Here is an 18,519-nt window from a genome sequence, read left to right as displayed (position 1 = left end):
TCTTTAGCAGGTGAAATCTCTCTTTATACTGTCAAAGGCATGGGTGAATTTTGTAGGGAGGAGTTAATCACATCCCTTCCCAGAGGCTCACTTGGGTGGAAGATCCTGCTTTGGTTTTATGGGTTTCGGTTATCTCACAAAGGACCTTTCTTCTCCAGGTGGTTGCAGTAGGTGTGCGGTTTCAAACAGCATTGCCTGCATATCAAGTTTTCACTTGTCTATTTTCTTAAATGCTTAAGAGTCATCTGAGGGCTGCCATCTCAGAAAAAGATATTTTGCATTGCCATTGTACATTGCAACTGTACCATGGCACAGAGCAAATTCAGCTGCTGCAGTAATAAAGAAATAAAAGAGGAAGCAAATTTCAGAAAGAGGGGGACAAATAAGGAGCACAGAGACAGAGGTGAGCAAAAGCCCTACTATTCCAAATTGAACCAGTGAGCTCTGTACTCTAGTCACTGACTTTGGGAGCTGCTTACCTTCTTGGCAAATACCTCCTTGGGTGAGGAAAAACACATGCTAGGATGGTTTAGACCCCTTGTACAAAAAAACGGGGAGGAAAACCCAAAAAAACAACCAACCAACAAACCAACCTTCTTTTTGGACAGCTTTTTGGAAAGCCATAAAATCAAATGCAGCTCATAATACATGCTGTGTGATCAAGCAGAGCTTTCCTTTGCTTGCCAGAACTCTGCCCAGGGACCAAGAGCTCTTTTAAAAACTGCCTGTGGTATTCTAATGTTTGCTTTCCTATGCATTGGAATAGATTATTCTGAGGAAATGTATTCGAAACATGTATGTATTTTAATGTATCATATTCCTGATTGCTGATATTTACACTAGATTGCTAAGAATTTTCTCCCTCCTCTTTTATTTATCAGAAAATTTATGCAAAATCCTGTATTTTTTCAATGACCCATTTCCTCAGCAAAACCTTGAAAGTCTCAGATGATTACAGCATCACAGCTTTCTCAAACAAAGCTGCCTGCCAACACAGCAATTAATTAACCTAGTTGACCAGCCATGCCCTTTTTAATGTTTCTTCCATTCAAAAACTATCTTGTATATAACATAAATGGCCGATGACATACGGTGGAAATGGAAATTTGCATTATTGCCTGCTTTAGTCAGCAACTCGTAAGCCTTACTGCTTTACTCATTTGGAAAAGCTATAAAACAAATGTAAGCACATAGCTAAACAAATCAATCTATCTTGTGCCTGCAAGGGAGGTAGTAGGAGTAAGGGTCAGTTGGACAACTAATTGACGCCTTTTCCACAAGGAGCACTTCCTCTGGTAGAACATCCTGTCCAGACAGCAAGTACAATGGGGAAGCAGGACCACTGTCAAAGATGCAGAGGCTTAGGAAAACCAAAGCCTAATATGTCCATGAACAAACACAGCTGACCTGTACTGCCCTGACAAGAAAGTGCTGTGATATATATAGGCCTCTGTGCTCTGAGTCCACCAGCAATTATAATTCAGTCTGATCTATGATTGTTTACAATGCAAGTGGACCTGCTTGCTTGGGTGACCGACCTTGGAAGGCATCTGGCCACGACAGCCAGGGAAGGAGATTTAGGAGGTCATTAAAACCTTTTACACCTTCGTCATGTTGATGAATGAGCCGTCGCAGACGCCCTCACGCATAAAACTTGACATATCCTGTCTAGAAATAATACCCACCATGTTTGTTTACCGAAAACTGGTGTACATCCTTGTCAGATTCAAGACTAAACAATTTCATATGTGTCAGTTCCAGCAATTAACTTCAATGTCTCTAGTACTTTTTATTTAATTTTACATTTGTTAAAGAATATAGGCAGTGAAAGTTGCTGTGTTTAGAACTGACAGATTTAAAATAAAGAAATTTATTTTTAAATGTGGAGGTTTTTCCCTCTAGGCTGCTTAGCATTTCAATGGCAACTGACTTTCCACCTCCAGATAGCCGTGGTAATTATACCTATAATCCAAAAGGAAAGACATAGTGATTTAGATTCACTGCAACCAAGAGAGATATGAAAATAAAAAATGCTGTCTTTAAAAATTGGTATATTTCATCTAGAACCACAACTGTATCAATTATTCCAAAAAGTCAATGAATACGTAAGTTAAAGTTGTTTTGTGACCCATAACTGTGCATGCTTGTACTGTAAAGTCTGGATTTCCTTGAACCGGTAAAATTTTTTCCTGGGTTTTGGCAGTTAAACGCAAAAAACCTTGTGGTTTCACTGAGAAAGGTTTGTGGTGGAATGCGCACATCCCAATATATATTTCTTTTTCAAAGTACTGAGCTAAAAGCTTGCACAGCAGAAGAGTAGGGAGGCCAACTTTACTGCAACAGTCCATGCTTAGGGCTTTTAATGTGCTTCTTTGAACAAGAGAACATTTCTTCTTTCTTTTGAAAAGGGCCAGGGATTCCCTTTCAATTGGGCCAGTAATACTGAAGTTCTGCACTGCATCAAAAACTAGTTGATGAAGCTGAGCCTCAAATTGGCATCAGGGCTTAGTTTGAAGGACATTTCTGGTTAAGAAATGTATATTTCCAGGGGCCTGTCTGGTTCAGAAGAAAAAGTGCTAGGAAATGAAATTGGATTGAAAGCATGACTGATTTCTCTTCATTTTCTTGCACAATAAATCTAAGTTTGGAATCAACCTTACCATGATAAATCTAGTATATATAAACATTGCTAACCAATATTTTATTAATACAGCTGGAAGACTATCCAATTAAACAAAATATTTTGCCTTTAGATACCTTTCATGCTGGAGCAACCCACATGCTATTCCTGCAACCTCTCTGCTCTTGGGCAGGCTCAGCAGACGTATCCCATGGCACCCAGTGAGGATGCAGAGTTACACACACTTCACCCAAACTGGCATACTTAGACACCAACAGAGGTGAGGAAAGTTCCTGCATGTTGAGAAGGTTGAACACTCTTATTTTACTGTTTGTTTGTTTGTTTGTTTGTTTAATGTAAATGCAGGTTAGAGAATTTTGGTGGAACCATAGTGCCACTTGCATTGGACCACTTAGACTGGAGCCCTAATAGAACAAAACTAACATTTCAGCAAGAAGAAGCCATGCTATCACATCATAGATGAGGGTGAGCTGATATCTCCTTTCTTGCAAAAGTGGAAATGAAAGACTAAGTCCATGTGAGGCTGTGACATTGTACCTGCATGAGCATTGTCCCCAAAGGCACTTGCATTTTGACAATGAATGCGGGAGCCTGTGCATTCCTGAGCACTCCCTGCAGCATGTATGTGTCCAGTTCTACAGCTAGCAGTGGGAAGCTAGGACGGATGGATGTCACATCCTGCTTGTAGTATTTATTCAGGACATTGGAAACAAACCCAGGACTTTGGAGGAGACACAAGCAAAGCAGCTTGCCTGCTCCATCCAATGAGTCAGTGCTGTTCCATGAGAAAAAGGTTAGAAAATGGTCATGAAAAATTCCAAAGCACATCAGAAAAGCCCACACATAGTGAGTTGTACACAGCATAACCTGGACAAAATATGGATCTTCACAATTCTAGCAGAGTTGAAGACAGCAGTTAGTACAACCCCAAGTAAAGGAGAAGGGAAGGTGTGCAGAAGCCCCACCAGCCTTTGACACTGACTAAGAACCATATTTATATATGGAGGCCTCCTTTTTGCTTTTGAGGCCTTCTTTCCCAATAAGAACCCCAGTCAGGTGATGAAAAGCACCAAGCTGCCTAAACCTCCTGGATGGATATCCCAGGGGATTGTAACAGGGAGGCACTTCTGAAAGCACCAGTCAATGGTCTTTTGTACATTTAGATGCTTAAATAACTTTGGAAATCTGGCTCTTTGGTGATTAATCCACCTTCCACAGGCACTTAAGTATTCTAAATGAAATAGTTTATTAGGCAGCAGCACTGTGCTCTGAGTTCATGTTCATTAAGCAGAGTGTGGCTGGTTTCAGGCAAGTGGCTATTAAGGCCTCTGGAAATGTGCTTCTTGGCTGGGAGGGGAGCAGCACAGTCCAAAGGACCGGCTGTAAGTCTGAGTCTGAGCTGTGGGTTCGCTCGCTGGCTTGGCTGTGCTCGCAGCACAAGTCTGGGCAACTCATTCCATCCCCATGTGCTTCCTGGTTGGAGCCCATAGGCACTAAGGGAACACAAATAATCACAGAGAGCCATTTATAGTAGTTACTTTTAAATTATAAACAAAAGATTAGGAGGGCTTTTTCAAATTATGTTCCTGCTTCTCCTCTCACATTTCTAGCAATAATTTGTAATCTTTAAAGGGTTACAAAAATGAGGAAATAAAAGAGTGAAAGTAATTGAAATTCTTGGAGGGAAAATACTATGATTCCCTCTTGTATCTCATTATTTTTACTGGCTTTCAGACAAAAAGTGAAGAAAATCAAAATACAGGATTACTGTACGCAAAAAATAAGAACAGTACCTAGGAAGGTGTGTGGGAGATATCCAGCCTATGTTAAGATTACTTGGCAAAATAAATTTTTTGCTGAGCTGAGTTTCTTTAGTAAGAATTACTCATTGTCTTGCAGCTGTGACAACTGCACCAGCAAAACAGATGATTTTAAGGGAACTGGAGCAAATAATTTCTGTCTGTTCTGGGATCTTCAGTCTTTATAGCCCATTTTTACATTTTCAAGTGTCTACTTGAACAGAAGAGAACAAAGTCACTGGTGGCCATTAAGTGGTCATTTAAGTAAATAAGATTGCATGCAGTCAGCATACTGGCACTCTGTCTCAGGTAGGGTGTGCTGGTATGAGCTGTAAATGGCCTTCAGGAACAAATGAGAGCCACTGTGGAATTGTGAACCAGGAAACATGGGAATCCTAACTGTCACCACATAATAATAATTTTAAAAATTCCCAAATACACTGTTTACCTTACTTGCAGTGAGTGACAAGCAGGACTTTCAGTTCAATGGAGTTATTTGGAAAAAAATGATCCATAAGGTGATTTTTCATATTTTGAAGACATTGTCAGTTCTGCCTTATTACTTGTTCTATGAGAATGCAGTGATGGGATCTAAGCTGCTCCACTCACAGCAGCAAGGCACCCCAAGTTATCTCATAAGAGTCGCAAAAGAACAAATCTATCATTCTGAAGATGCATCTTTTCCAACACTGTGTCTTTGCTGGCACGGTTATTTCTATGTCTGTGAATCTGTAGATTCTCCAAAGGAAAACAGGAATTTTAATCTGAAAAGGGAAAGAAAAAGAGGAAAATAAATGCAGAAAAGAAAAGAGAAAACAGAAACAGAGAAAGGAAAAGAATCAAAAAATAAAAAAAGGAACAAGAAAAAAATTGTTAAAGGTTAAAAAAGAGGGGGGAAAGAGAAAAAAAAAGAGAAAAAGTGGAAAATGGATAAAACTTTCTTAGATGAGACCAGTAGGTGGGAGTGTTGACTTTTTCCCAGAGCACTCACAAACCTTAACATGAACTTTTATTTTCTGTAAAAGGGTAATTCCCAAGAAATGAGCAAATTAATCTTATCTGTGTTTTGCTACTTTAAAAGATATAGTCCTTTGTGTCACATACCAAAGTAAGACTTCTTTCAGAAGTACTGTATTGTCCATGTATTGATTTTGGCATCATGTCTTGTTTGGGAGATAGAAGGAAATTCTGATTTGTCAGAGTTTCGTTAAGCCAGCTTTGATACTCACCATTCCCAGAGATGAAGAGGAAACTACTGCTCACCCTGGCAAATGCCCTTTCTTTACAAGAAATCAGAATGGTGGCAGAAAAAGGAAGAACATGAAAACACTTAAACAGAGGAAGCTGGGGAGGAAAATCAGGAGCTTTAGAAACAATTTTGAACTTTAGAAGTAACTATGTTCATATTGCTTTTGAGACTTAGGGACATTTCTGGAAGCTCGGGTCAATTTCAAACAAGGTAACAGAATAAAACTGGAGAAGAAACATGGGAAGGAGAGCAATTTCTATTCCAGAATGGGAAAGTAGGTCTCAGTAATCTGTAATGTCAATATCTTTAGCTTGCCTTTTCTTTGGTTGCCAAGGCATCTAGCACCAAAGGTTTGCCACTGTGGCCATTAGTTTGTTCTGCCCCTGTATTTAGGGTGTCCATATTTAGGTAGCTGTGAGCTGCAGTGGGTATATGTGAAAGTTGAATCCTGTCCACTGTGACTCTGCAAGCTGAGAATTGTAATGGCTGGAATTCAGCCATTTCCCTGCTTTTGCAAAGCATGGAATCACCAACCATATCCTAGCTCTGTAGCCTTGCCAGGGTACCAACAGCCCTGACCAGCTCCTACCTGGGACCTGTGTACACGCCTCTGCCTGTTGTACAGGAGACCCATTTCTGCTCAGGTCTGTGCACCCCTGCCTGAGAAGACTCATGGGTGTGCCATCAGCTCTGGATGTCTCTGGCTGCACCTCAGACCTTTTCTGTAGGCAGCTTGTCTTCTGGATGGGCCTCTCAGACCCCTGTTGTATCTTATCTCCAGTTCCGTCTTTGGCCCTGTCTCTTGGTGCTTTTGACTGAACCTGTATGACTAACCCAGGATCTGATCCACTACTGCCCAATGAGATAATGTACACATCCACAGCTGCCATCACACCTTAGGATGCAGTACATGCTGCCCCATGGGTGAAACCCAATTGTCACCCAATTGTCCAGTGACAATCTGATCCCTCCTTTAACCACTGAACTCCTGCTTGTCTTAAATTTCAGCACTGGCCAAACCACTGTCTACAGCAGAGAGGTCTGCATAAATCTGTCACTTGTTGTTGCCACAACAAAAGGATGCTTCCCTCTGGAGAGAAAGAACTTCTTTCAGTACCTGCAAACAGTATCTCCTATGAACACTGCATCCTTAGACAACGAGGTACAGATGTCACACCAAAGTATGAGGAGAGAGATCTTTTGTCCTGCCATGAAAACAGTTTAGATATCTTTGTAGTGGGTCTAGTTCCAAGAGCTAGGTGTCTACAGGTTGGCAGCAATGAAACTCTAAACCTCTTATGTCTGCTATTTGCTGAGTGCGGCAAGTTCTTCCTTGGCAATTGCACTTTGCAGTCTTGTCTTTCCCTGGGGTGGTTGATGGATGCAGTACCTGCAGGAGAGCAAAGAAAGATCAGGACTCCTGAAGAGCAAAAAGAGCATATTCTGTCTATTTTGCAATTTCAATGCAATTCAATTGAACTTCAATAACAATTCTCTAATGTTTCTCTACCGGAAATTTTACAATAACAAGATTTAAACCATAACATTTCCATTTGCACTAAAGGCATAAAAAGAAATAAATCCCAAGACTTGTGAGGCGGGAAGAGGAAGAGAGCAGAGGCTGAAATGAAAAGTTCTGTGAGCAATGAACCATGGTGGCAGTTTCTTACAGTAAACAACAGGAGCCTTCAAAGGATTACCTTTTTCCTCTGGAAGCCTCCCACTAGTAAGGACAAACCAGCTTCTATTTGAAATCTAACCCATCTGCCCCTTCAAAGAAGTAGATTTCAGCATTTTCACCAGCATTCAGTGGTACCAGGCTTCCTAAAGAACCTGTCTATTTCATGCCCACCACCTACCACAATTCCAAGGAAGTTGGAGCTGGTAATACTTTGCATTAAAGAGCTACAGTTTATTCCTTAGAGCCTTGGGAAGAGAGCTGTAGGAATAGAAATCAACTCATGTTCCCTCCATAAAACTGTTCAAACCTTTATTACAAATCCCTTGAAAGAAAATGTTACATATTCCACAGTCAGCCTCTTGCTGTAATGGAAAGAAAATGAAGCTTGAAGTTCTTGTCTACCTTTACACAAGAATTTGTTCAGGCCTAAATCTATTTATGTTTTAAATAAGTATGCAGTGCTTTTTAAAAAGTATGTAAATTATTGCCTTTTCCAAAAGTCATTTAGGGCTGTAAGACCACTAACTTTACAGCTGCTGGCCTCACAAGGAGCTATTTTACTGAAACACATTGAACATATGCTTCTAATTAATTTACACTATTTCAAAGATGCTTATACAAAATCTTTCTGTCTGGGGTAAAGCTTTAAGCTACCTTGGTCACATCTCGATGCTTTCCAGCTTCACAGAAGTGAAGTCTTCAGATGCAGATCACCTATTCAGTCCAGCTGGACCATCTGGGGTATTTTCCAGTCTTCTTTCCAAGGCAGTTTGCTTTGACTCCTAAAAAAATTACTACTCCCATTTTTCATGCTTGCATCTTCAGTATTAATTCTGTTTGCTACACCATTCACTTTAACCCTTTAAAAACTGTAAATGAAGGTTGTAAGGGCTGATATGGCTGGAAAATGTTTCTTAATATGCAGCACATATTGTGAGGGGGGAAATGTACTTATGAAGGCTTTAGTTTAACACATTGTTCTGTAATGAAATTCTGATTCAAATAGAATATATTGTCTCAGTAATAATCACAAAAGTGAATGGAAAGGGCTATGCACAACAACATACGGCTTTTAAATTAAGGATAAAATATGTTTCACCACATATATCAGAAGATATTTTGTAACATATATGGAAACTGCTACACATTTCTTGCAAATGTTATGAGTAAAATTTATTAATGTTTAACGACATTGTGAGTTTGATTTTTAACAGAATATAGGTATTTTATTTTGGCTTTTTTTTAGTCTCAGTTGTAATCTTGAAAATCAATTCCCTAGCTTACCCTCTGAGCTCTCTTAAAAATGAAATCATTAGTCACATGTTACTTATCCATATTTCAAATTACAGATGTATCATTTCTTGGAGACCAGTAGCCCACAAACCTCAGTGATCCTCTGAGGACTCTCAAGAGCTTTGCCAAATAACTACTGAAATTAAACTGCTATTCATTTAAACATTTAAAATATTATCAGTTGGCTTTAAAGACTGGGTATTGTTGGCAGTTTCTTGAAAATAAATACAAGTTGTGCTTCTGGAGTAAAACTGCAATTACAGTTGTCTCACATATCTGTGAGACAACAAAATGATCTGTAAAGGTAAGCAGCATAGTACAGAAGGTTCACTAGTAGAAAATTACACTTGGAGAGTAGTTTTCAGTGGCTATTAAAATTAGGAAGACATACTGAGTGGGTTTTGACAGGGATCTGCCCCAGAACCAGAGTTATTCAAGATGTTCCTAAGTAGTTTGTAAGATTAAAAAGTATGTGTTCAAGTGGAAGCAGGCTGGTGGCTGGGGCAGAGGATACATGCTGTTGGGGAGGCTAAATGACTCCAGCAAATGCCAGAAATGGTCTGGAAAAAATGGGATGATATTCAGTGGGTCAGGTGAAAGACAGGATATTATGCAGGGTCCATCAGACATATAGATACATACAGGATAAAGAGCAAATGACATGCTTTTCTGTAGAAAAGGGATGAAGAGCACCTGTGGATGATAAACCAAGTGAAAATCAACATTTGTGCTATTGCAAAGCAGGAGAACATGGTGATGAGTTGCAGAAATGCAGGTAAAATTTGTAATATACAAAGAGAAATCTTTCTCTCTCTTCAGTGTTAAGAAAGCCTGGAGTGTTTCCTTTACACTATTAGCACATGAGTACTGAGGTTGTTGCAAGGGAGAAGGGAATAATCTCTTCCCTCCATCTATGGCAATTAGAAAGGGAAACACTGAGCTTAAACAGCAGCAAGGGCATTCCAGCTGGACATTAGAAAACCCTTCTCTCCTGACAGAGACAGAGTGGCAGGGAGAGTACAGCACAGACCAGGATGCAAATCCTCTATATGGGGTGAGGTAGTCATGGCAGGAATGTCGTACCTGCCGTGGGTGAGGAAGATGGATTTAATGAACAATAAGAGCAATACAGTTAAGACAGATTTTCTCACAAAGAATAGTGGTTGGTAGTCACTTGAAAGGGGAATTGCAAAAGTAGCTATCCAACCCCACGGGCAGACTGCCGAGCAAAGCAAGTGCCTCATTCATGACATGGGAGGGAGAATGCAGGAAGAGGGATGTGCCAGTTACTGGCACAGAAGGAGGTACCAGTGCACGAAGGAAGGAAAGGTAGTCTGGAGATGAAAATAAGGGAATGGATGAATATTTCATACTTGCTGCTACTCAATATTAGCAATAAAGAAGATACTGAACTGTCTTGCACCCAACTAACTCACTAATTGGTATGCTGCAGTGATGCCTTGAGAGGCCACCTAGAACAGAGTCTAGACAGTGTTAAAGGAATAAAGTAGATATTAAAAAGGCCTTCAAAGGATGCACCTTGGGCAGTACAAGAGCACAGCCATGGCTCCACCCAGGATGGATGATGGTTCACGAGTTTTCCCCAGGATGGATGATGGTTCACGAGTTTTCACACTTTAATTAGTTTACATTTACATATTGGGGTTAATTGTCCAATTACAGCTTCAGCTTATGAAGTCCCATCCTCCCAGATTACTCTCCTCAATTTGCTGTTGTTTATATTTTTGGGGTCTGAAGCTTCAAAGGTGTCCTTGGTTCTCAGGCTGGAAAAGAGTTGTTTTGTCTAACTAAACTATGAGGAGAACTTGCTAACACTATGTATGAAGTTCAGAGTTATATACCAATGCAGTACAGAATCTTGATATTATGAAAGCTAAAAATTAAGGCATCAGAGTCATGATGTAAGCATCTATCCAGTCTACTAATTTTTGCAAATAGTAGAAATTGCTAAGCTTCCCAAACCTCAGCCTTACTGTGCCATGGCTTCCAGTTCTTTTCCTCTATGACTTCATAGTATTACTCAGAATACTGAAAGTTTTAGCGAGCCTTTAATAGCAAAAATTACAGCTGCCTTATCTCTCTGGTAGATCTTGGATGTTTTCCAATTACTCTTTATTTCCACCTGAAAAAAGGCAAGGAGCAAAGCACGATACTCTGTTTGAATCACAGGGCTCGGTCCTGAAGGGAGTCCTGATAATTTTAGGGGAGATTTTTAAAACATGATCTGGCCTTGATTTTAGAATGAAGTCCACACTGAAGCAAGCACTAGGCGTTGCTTATGTCATCCTGAATATGCTATGGTAGTAGTTTTAACACAGAAGTTTTCAAAGTGGAGTGTCCTGTAGAGACGATGTATTGGCACAAGTGGTGGATAACAAGTCTTCAAATATTTTCTTCACTTACTTGTTGCTAAGTAGGTGGAACTGCCATGAATGAACAGCCTCATAAATAAAGTATCCCATTAACTTCTGAGAAGGCTTTTTATCAGGCAAATTCTGCCTTATCGTCAAGTTATATGCTTAATGATTGTCACATAGTAAGTCCTTCTCAGAATTTGAACAAAGTAATTGGAAATAAGCTTTCAAGAGCTCACTAGACCAAGGTAAGATGCTGAATTCTGATGGCTGCTTAAAAATCCAAGTTTGTTATTTTCAGGGTTTCTTCTAAGTCCGTTTGACCTGGAAGACACTTTCCATACATTTGGAACTATGACAGTGTGTATTTCAATATCTGCTTTGATCTATTTCATGTTCTTCTCTGTAGGGATCTTCTCTGTAATACCTCTCAGGTCTCACTCCTGAGTCAGCACATAAGCGATTAAGCAATTGCACAGCTGTCTGGCAAGAGTTACTTGGAAATAATTATTAACTTTCTTGACTGGAGGTATTGAGTCAGATTATTATACCAAAGAATTTCTGGATACATCTTGCATGCTCCTTATGTACTTTGCTCTTTGGTTATTGAATGGCCCTGCAACCCTGCCCACAAAGCCAGGAATTCTGCAAGCTGAATCCTGGATTATATTTGTTTAAGCAAAAGGAAGGATAGGAAGTGGAAATTAATTCTGAGCCAATTTGTATTTGGACTGGATATCCAGCCACCTCAAAAATGAAGCCAAACACAATGCAGAAGGGCAGTCTTTTACCCAACGAAAATACAGCCATCCATCCACACCTACATGTGGCTGAAGCTAGATAGGCCCCTCCAGTCTCACCAATGTTCTAATTAAAGAAAAAAAAGCACCGCTTAAATTCCATTTAGGGTTGTGGAATTGGAAACCAAAAGGGACTAGATCACATGGTGCAACCTCTAAGTCACAGGCCATTAAATTTTACTTAGTTGCTCTGTTGAGCTCAATAACTTTTATTTGGCTAAAGCACAGTTTATGTTTTGGCCTCCAGTAAGGCAGGCGATTTTTTTTGAAAGATAAGGAGGGACAAAGCTGTTATTTTTATTTGCAAAATTGAGTGCATGTGTTGATACATATATGTTCTTTTTTAGCACCTGGTTTTAGCTTGGAGGATATGCTCAGGTGAGCGAGGAGGTAACCTGCCAGCCAGCTGTCACCCACGAGGCTCAGAAGGTGATCTGTATCTTGCTGAGGAGAAGGCTTGGGGAAAGAGGAGGGAGGGGAATGCACACAGACACACCAGTCCTGATTCATCTCCACCTCATGCATGTAGAGTCCTTTCAAGGACTCCATTTAAAAACAAAGAAAACAGCTCTTTGTCATTAATCCCTTAATTTGCACAAATACTTCAGATGTGTAATGTTTTCCAAACCACAGTTTTAAAGGCTCACATAATTAACAGAGTAATATAAACCATTTTAATTCTAGCTGAAAAAAAGATGTGGCTGGTGTTAAAACAAGATTCAAACTCAACAGACTGAAAGAGTGAATCACTCACACTTAGACATTGTGCAAGTTGATTTGAATCCTTTGTGTTTTATTAATACAATAAATTATGTTACGTAATAATTTAACTAGAAATATATATTACGTGTTGATATCCAGATTCAAAAGTACAAACATCTTTTTGGCAGGCTAATTGAATGCTCTTATTAAGAGATTTAAAATAAAGACTCTCCTTCTAACAGAAATGGGATGCCTTATGCTTGATACTTTATACTTTGAATCTTTTTAGAACTCCAGCTTTAATTTGCTATTTTAACAACATCTCATCTAGGATTAATTTTAAATTTTTATTTTTTGTTTTAGAAATGCTACACACCCTGCAGAACTTCCATGCAGAGTTATGAATCAGTACAACTGAACAGCCACTGGAGAGCAGTCTACAAGCTACAGTTAAGCATACTGATCATACTTTAGCTATATACCGATGAGATTTTACCTTGCTGTGTTCCCATTTCCCACATTTATGTATTTTCTCCTGGTCTGGCCAGCTATTGTTTTCTAGTTTCCTTCCCCACAGTGTGGTTAGACTAAAATAGCCTGCAGAACTTCTGGAGGAAATATTTTACAGCTCTATCCAGTAAAACCTTGATACAAAGCCATTTAGCTTAGTGAATGTCTTTCCATTGACTGGAGTAGTTTGTGTCCAACCTTCTGGTTCACAGTCTCGATGTTTAAATGACTGTACTGATGCAAGGGTTGATGAAATTAGGTGGTTATTTATTACTTTTTGTTCAGCCTGCCAAACAGTGTTTTGGTTACTGTAGTTTTTGTTGATTACTCCTCTGATGAACTTGAGAGAGAATCTGATCCAAAGCTCATGGAGCTCAGGAAGTGATGAATCTGGACCACTGTGTTTGCTGCTGCAAGTGTGATACAGAGTTCCAGGCCTGCAATTCTTTCCCTAAGCATGTACAGCCACCAGAACCCAAAGAACAAGCCTGGCTGCTCCAGCTGTGTTGAGGATTGAGACACTTGGAGAAGGAGCCTAAAGGAAGACACCTTGCTGTCTTATAATGAAGAAGATGATAAACATAACCTCATTATTTACAGCCAATAATTTGATTCCTATTTTTTAAATGAGATCTTCATTTCCCTGGGTGAAGGTTGCACCTGCTAGAAATTTGCTGAAAGAAAAACATGGTAAAAATGCGGGTGTGAAATCCTGTTTGGCAAAATGGAGATCACCAAAAAATCTAAATAGTCTTTTCTGTGTAGATCCTGTCCTTTACATTGTTATAGTGTGCATTGCTGGCCATCTCATCCTAGTCAATGGGAAGTTTGGTTGGATGTCATGATAAGGACTTTGCTGGACAAGTAATGCAGGCTAGCACATAAAGTCCAACCACTTAGAAACACAGTAACAATTTAGTTAAAAGTTTCAGGAGTTTCCTACAGGCTTTGTCAGACCTCTGTGGTTTCTGTTTGAAATTACAGCAGATTTTTTCCAGTGGAGCATAGCAGCTGAATGTGTGCCCCATGTGCAGAGTGGGAGGTTTCTCACATTCCCACCTTGCAGTCAAAAAGTTTTCTGGCAGCAAGAAGTGCTAATTTAACAAATTTCTTTCCAGTGCCATTTTGCCAGCAGGCAACCAGAAACATCCCTAGGTGTTCAAAGCAGAGGTGGGAATGGAAAAAAGCAAGATTTATCCAAAGAAGTTTGAGGCCACTCCTGAGGCTCTGTCCTGGGAGGCCCCACCCAATTCTGCAGAGAGCCAATACCAAAGCTGATACATGTTTGCATTTAAATAAATGCTAGTTCAGTTGCCACCAGGGAGAATAAAGACCCTTTATAATTTTGGATGAAGTCCCTGAATGTGTGACAGAGAAGCTCCATCTTGTTAATCAGTTTTCTCCTGTATATCTCTTCCTTTTCCTTCTTTCTGTCCCACAGTTCTTGTTTTCCCAAAGCCATAACAGTGCTCATCCTGAAGTGGTTACAGGAACTTTCTTGAGGTCTGCTGAAATACCTTTCCTTTTTTGACTCAGTGAGTTTAATAGCTTGGTTTGAAGGGAAAGCATGCCTGCAAAAGCACACCCTTCCACCCAAGCCATAGGGATTCCTGAACAATTGGTCTTTGCCTGGCCAGAAGAGACAGCTCTTCAGAAACACCCTGGAAGGAAAAGGGAACAGGCTGGATGATGAACAGGGTGGTATTCAAAGATTAACCACCAGAATTAAGCAGATGCTTCTATTAACCATCTGGGTCAGCCCCACCAATGGCTAATTTGATCCAGAAGGCAGAGACACTACCTCATAGTCCCTAACACATGAGTCAGTGAAAGCATCTGACAAAGATGATCAAGTAATTATAGTCTCCAAAATGGTCAGATTTGTTAGTAGAGCCTGAGGTGGGACACAGTTGATGCTGTCACTTCCTCATACACATGGGCCAATTGTGTCACCAGGGCTATAGTCAAACACTTTAGTATGATGGCTCGAGTCCTGCCAAACAAATCTTTCCTCAGTTAACCAAGAAAACTTTTTTGTTCCAATAATCATGTAAAACACAAATAAAATACTGAATATTTTGGGCCATATTCTATGGGGGTCCTTTGCTTCTAGAGTCTGGTGGTCCTTTGCTGCTGGGCAAAGGGGCTGCAGCAATAAAATGTGGTGACCACCTCAATTACACTCAGGGAGGTTATGGGTGTAGCACTGGATTCTACAACACAGAAAATGTTTTGGAAAGAGTGTTGTCATTAGCAGATCTGGTCTCTTGAGCCTAGAGAAGCCAGAAATTAGGGTATCAGAAATGTCACTGCTAATCTGCCCTATAAAAAAAATCAAACCAGACCAAAGCAAAATAAAACAAAACAAATCAAAACAAAACATAAAACAAGCAAACCACCAAACCAAACCAAACAACATACCCTCATTTCTTATGGCAACAGCCTTGAGATTATGAGCTGGTTAAAACTAGCCACTGAAGTTGAAAATATATTTTGGGGTTTTTTTCCCCCTTGAACTGTGGCTTATCAGTAGTCTCTTTCTTTCATCAGTGCCTGGCTATCCTTTAAAATGCGATATGGATCTGTCATTCTGAGTGGTGGGGAATTTGCTTTCTTTGGTGCTGGGGCAAATGTTTTGGCCTGTATTGTAAAGGCACTGCCCTACCCAGCCTTTTGGTAGCTGTCCCTGAGGCCAGCTCAGATCTGGTGCCCTTTCTTGGAACCTTGGAACTGTGCTGGGGAAGGAAATGGGTAAGAAAAAGCTGAGGAAGGAGGGGTCTGGTCCCCTTGGCTTGGGAGGTCTGTTCAAGCCAAGGCACTCACCCATGATCCCTGTGCCTGGCCATGTGCCTCACTGATTTGGACACCGGCTCTGGCTTGCAGACTGGATATTCTGACTTGTCCTTGGCTTTGCCTCATTGCTACAGACCTGCCTGGTGAACTAGACTTGACTAACCCTGATTACTATCACGGGACTTGCTCTGCTCATTGTTTCTGGGTGCTGTAGTAGTGCATCCCTCATTGGTGAAATTGTTGCCCGGCCAGCCTGGCTATAGCCCTCTCCTCCCAGCCTCACCCGTGCTGCTCCCTCAAATTGGGGTTGTCACAAGTGTTTGTTCAGCTATCAAATTTATGGCTGAAAGAACAGCATGATGTCAAGCAACAGGGAAGTGATGACCTGTGTGAGACAAGAGTAATCTATGGGACTCAGTCTCCCAGTCTCTGGTTGCAGCTCTGCTACCTGTGTAAGCCTGAAGAGTCCACACAGAGCAGGAGAGCACAATAAACCTCTGGCTGCTGTAGGATTAGCTAGTGCTATTTATGAGAGCCTGCCTGGCACTTGAGGATTTGTGGAAATTCAATGGGATTATTTGATATTGACCCTGTGGAGGTCAAGATCCCACTCCTATCAAAATACTGTAAGGCTGAAGGCATCCTTGAAGCATCAAGTAGAATGTCACTTGTCCAGGCCAAGGGCAACTGTTGCAGGTCATTCCTGATAAATATTCATCTAGTCTGTGGAGCTGACACAAGCTGCCTATGCGATCTCTTCCAGTGCTGTAAATTCTTTACCTTAAAATTCTACTATGTGTTTTGCCCTATCCATAAAGAGGACAGAAAAAAGATTACTCCCTAAATTTTGTAGCACCTTCTTATGCATTTGAAGATTGTCTTGGCCCTTCCTTCCTTCCTGAACAGTATCATTCACTCCTATGCTAAAAGACCCCACTTTTTTTCCCAAACTTTGCTTCCAAATTTTTTAGACTTTGGGGATTTTTATGGCTGTCCTCCAGCTTCTGAACATCCTGCAACAAACACAGTGACCCTATTTGAGACCCTAACATTTAACCATGCATCATTATTACTTCACCTACTTATAGATTACACCCGTATCTGTACTGTTTTCTCATTTCAGTAACAATACGCTTTTGTTGGTTCCATTAAAAATTTTTGTACTTATTTATACATCACAGTTCCTTATCCTGTTCCTTTTTTAAACTGATTAGTTCTGCAACCTCCTCACCAAAATGCACTCTTTTGAATTAGTCCCTGTTGAATTAATATGATTTTTCCCACAGACCATTTTATTGGAGATAATTTTTTATTTCTAATCTAACTTATTTACATTCCCACTCAGCCTCACAGAAATCCCCCTATTCCATCTTCTAGACTTCTAAAGAAAACACCACCTTGCATAGATCCATTCCTTTGCTATGGATCTTAACTGTCAGTCACATTTCAGCAAAAATACATTAAATAATCTGTCTTTAAAGTCATTTGCTAATAATTACTATTCCATTGAGTAGTTCGTTAACTCTGTTTTTTCCTATTATTAATGCACTGACAGAAGGATTTCACAAGCAATAGTTGCCAGGACTATCATCTCGCTGGCCTATCTGGTGTTGGTCTTGTGTGCTGTTGAAAATAATCTTTAGTACTCTGATTCAGTTTCTACTTCCTATATAATTTCCTCCCATGTTAGGGATCAAAGGGATATAACCAAGTTGGTCACTTACTCTGCTTCCTGACCATTGCCTGCACCTGGAAAGTTTGCAGTTGCACCTTTAATATCATTTCTTTCATGGTATATGATTTCTTTTCTAAATTCCCTTTTTTTCCTTAGATCAGCCTTCCAGGAAATGTTACCTAATGACTCTCTGGATAACTGAAATCTGTCCTCCTGAAATCCTGTTGACTTTTACTGTAGTGTTGCCTCTTTTTAGTACCAAAGAAATGTGAATTCTGTCATTTCCACATCACTGGCACCCACGTTCCTCTTTGACCAGCTCCAGCGCGTTCTGTTTGTTGGTTCAGAGCCAGCACAGTTTGTGACAAACCAAAAGAAGGGCTACCAAGGTCTGACTCTGTCAGCACCTAGCAAACAGTTAATGCGTTCTAATGGGGTAATAAAGAAGTAATTTTGTGTATAATTCTTCTGGGTTTGGTCACAACTAATCACAGAACAATTCGTCCCAGGCACACAAGGCTGTGAGACAGCTTTTACCCACTTGAAATACACATGTTAAAACAACAGCATTAATTCTTACCTTACACTTAGCCACAAATAAAATGCTAAAGGATACATAAAAAGTGTGAATAGCATATATCTAGCCAAATACATGTGCTGTTACAAAACAACACAGTTCCAGAAAAGCAGAGTCCTCTCTGGTCCGTATCTTGTATCTCTTAGGTTCTACTCGTGTGTTCTATGAGTGGGGAGACAATTTGGAAAAGGAACCACAGGTATTTTGACCCACCTTCCAAAAAAATAATCCAGACTACAGGACAGTTATTTCTTTTCATTTTCCTGCTAAAAATTTTTATAACCCACTTCTTTCCTTGCTCTCTGCTATAGCCCTGAGTTCAGTGACAAGGAACAGATGCTGACTTACCACCCCATTTCAGTTAATTCATTGAATAGCTAACATTTGCTTAATGGGAACTCTCTTAACAGACACCATACCACTC

This window comes from Agelaius phoeniceus, chromosome 1 (genome assembly GCF_051311805.1).
Source record: "Agelaius phoeniceus isolate bAgePho1 chromosome 1, bAgePho1.hap1, whole genome shotgun sequence".
Classification (NCBI taxonomy): domain Eukaryota; kingdom Metazoa; phylum Chordata; class Aves; order Passeriformes; family Icteridae; genus Agelaius; species Agelaius phoeniceus.
This window is presented reverse-complemented; position numbering follows the sequence as displayed.